Genomic DNA, 3,640 nt, shown 5'->3' with positions numbered 1-3,640 from the left:
TGTCATGTTTTGTAAAAGAAGCATTTGGATTATATTGCCTTTGTTGGACCCGGTGAAAGTATATTCATGGATAGTTCCATAACAATCAAAGTGAACGTTATAGAAGGAACCTTTTGAAAATGACATTTGACACGGTGTTGATTCTAAACAATGTTTCTTTCACACATAATTGTAATAAGTAGGAACAAAATATTTGTGAGAAACAGCTGCCTTACAGAGAGCTTTCAAACTCTATTTTTATTTGTTCTTACTTTAGTCAATTGTATGTTACATGAACACTAAGGATATGTCAATTACAAAATCTTGCAAGGAAAAATGATATCACTAAAAGAAAATGTACATACGACGACATTAATTTGTTGATATTTGAAACAAATGTTGGAAAATAAAAAAAAAATAATGATATTTAATAACAAAACGTCATAAAATAATGATATTTAATGTTAAATGTCATAAAATAATGACATTTGGTATCAAATACTGTAAAAATTATGACATTTGGTTCAAAATATCTCTATGATAATGATATTTACGGCAAAATGTCATTATTTTTTGCAAAATTTAACGAAAATATCATTTAAATGATGACATTTGCTACACATGTCGAATATAATATGACATCCATTACAAAATGTCATTGATTTTAGTGACATTTAAAAAACAAATATCCCTTAAATAGTGACATTTCATATAAATGTCTAATATATTATGAAGCTACTGCTAAATGTCATTAATTTTAGTGACATTTAGACAAAACACGTCACTAAAATAATGACATTTATTGCAAAATATCGTTGTTTTAGCGATATTTAGCAAAAATGACATTTAAATTATTGCATTTGCTACAAGTGTCGAATATACATTGACATTTATTACACAATGTCATTAGTTTTAGTGACATTTAGAAAAAATATCGCTTAAATAGTGACATTTAACATAAATGTCGAATATATTATTACATTTACTGTAAAATGTCATTGATTTTAGTGACATTTAGAAAAAATATCACCAAAATAGTGTCATTTATTGTAAAATGTCATTGATTTTGACGACTTTTAGCAAAATTATTGCTATAATATTGACATTTAATACAAATGTCGAATATGTTATGACATTTGTAACAAATGTCGTTGATTCGATCGACATATAGTGCAAATGTTGTTAAAATAGTGATTTTTTTATACAAATATCGAATATGTTATGTCATATGTTGAAAAATCTCATTGATTTTATGACATATGATGAAAATTACTGTTAAATCCAGGGGAGAACCCACATGGGTCGTGAACCCCCTCGGCAAAAAATTACACGATATGTATATATATATATATATATATATATATATATATATATATATATCGAATCACCTCAATAACAAAGCGAAATGGATGGCGTAATGGCAAGTTCCCTTGAAATAAGGTTGTATGTCAATGGTTCAAGTCTCTATTAAAGCATTTTATTTTGGTTCAATTTTTTTTAGTTTTTTTTTTATTTTCTATTTTGTGTTTCAAGTTATCTTTAAGTTTATTTTTTACTTTTAAAAACGTGCTAAAAAGTGAATTTAAACCAAAAAGAATTCAAGATTTTCATTTCTAAAGGCTTATTTACACGTTTATACTTTATTTTTTTGAACATCCTAAACGAAAATTCTGATCTGGCACTGATAAAACATATTATTAGTCGCTAATTACGGATATTTACACCTAATTTTTAAAATCTAATAATTTTGATAACAAAATTATTTATCAATATTTATGGATAAAGTTTGACCAAATTTGCCCCTAAATTATATGATTTGAACAAAATTTATTTTATGATGAAAATATCTCATTTTTACCCTTATTGTTAATTAATTGACTCAAGTTTAATATTTTTGAGCAAATGTAACTTGAGTTTGTTACAATACCCATTGTGGAATAAGAAATAACATTTTCTTGTTATTTTAGAGAAGTTAAAAGGTCCTGAAAGATCGATGGATTTTTCAATTGAACCTCACTTTCGTATAATATAAAGCTACATAAATGAATACTATTAGACACCTCTCTTTGAACAAGGTTCATATTTATTTATTTATTTATTTACTCACTTTTATGACATTTTTTTCAATTTATTTATTTTTTATTATTGTAAAAAATGAATGTGACGATTCTCACCACATTTATTCATATTCTTTCATATAAAACAATTAATTGTTTTTATTTTCGTTACTCGCGTGATTTTTTATAATCATAGCTTTTAAATCATATTAAAGTGTAGATTTATGATATCATTTTAAATTTCATATTATTTCCTATTTAAAAAAAGGCATTAGACAATTCTATTACAAAAGAAATGATCAAATTTTAGGCGTCATTTGGTTTGAATACTAATTATGTTGGTATTAGTTAAGTTGAGATAGGTTATACTGAAATAAATTATGATGGGATAAGTTATACTGGAATTAGTTTTTATTGCTTGTTAGGCTTGTCATATTTTAATCGATATTCATTATATAATTTTTTAGAATAAGTTATTTATTCACAAAAATACCCTCAATTATGTAGTTTTTTTTTAACATTTTTTTCAAGCATTAGTTATTCATTCTTAAAATAAAATTTTCATCTTATTTATCTTAAATATTTTTGTGTGTGCATTTCCATGATTGTGCCATGTATTTTTAAAATTAAATTTTTTTTCTTATTTATCTTAAATATTTTTGTGTATGCATTTCCATGATTGTGCCGTATATTTTGAAAATTAAACATTCATCTTATTTAACTTAAAAATAAAACTCTCATCCTCTTTAGCTTTAAAATAAAATGCTCTTTCTTATTTCTCTAAATATAAGACTTTCATCTTGTTTAGCTTAAACTTAAAACTTTCATTTTATTTAGTTTAAAAGTTAAACGTTCATCTTATTTAGCTGAAAAACTGAGATTTTTATTTTAAATTTATTAAAGTAAAAGAAAATTTATTATTAAAGTTATATATATTAGTTATAGATAAAATATAATTTTTAGTGAGTAATAAACTATGCGATGAAAATTATGTAATTTAGTAGTGGAGTGAACATTTTAAGAAAAATCAAAAGATAAATAAATATAATAATTACACAAATAAATTCAACTTATAATATATTGATAAATAAAAATTATAATTGAAAAGTATAAATATTTAAAAGAAAAACATATTTATCATAAAACCAAAGAATAATTAAGGTTGTGAATGCTATTATAGATATTGTTAAAATTATGTTGATATGTTTGAACGTAAAAGTGATGTATAAAAGAGAGTTTAAGGGAGTATTGTTGTTAATTCACTGTAACAACCTGGTTAGTCGTTTTGAGCAGCAGATTTATTTCTGGAAAAACTGGCTAAGATTACGGACATCACGACGGACCGTCATAGGCACGACGGCCCGTCACAGATGTCTCGTTTCAGCATACTTAGAAATTCTGAAATTGGGTACTGAAAATCGACTCTCTGTAATCGGTGACGGACCTGCAGGACGTGCCGTCACATCCACGACGAGCCGTCGTAAGCTCCCGTTGCAAAACACTTCAACTCTTGAGAAATTGGTACGGGAAACGAGTCTCTGACCGTCAGGACGGAGGTGCAGGACGGACCGTCACAGGTGTGACGGGCCGTCACAGTCCACCTG

This window comes from Solanum pennellii, chromosome 7, assembly GCF_001406875.1.
Source record: "Solanum pennellii chromosome 7, SPENNV200".
Taxonomy (NCBI): Eukaryota; Viridiplantae; Streptophyta; class Magnoliopsida; order Solanales; family Solanaceae; genus Solanum; species Solanum pennellii.
Note: the sequence above shows the minus strand (reverse complement) of the source record.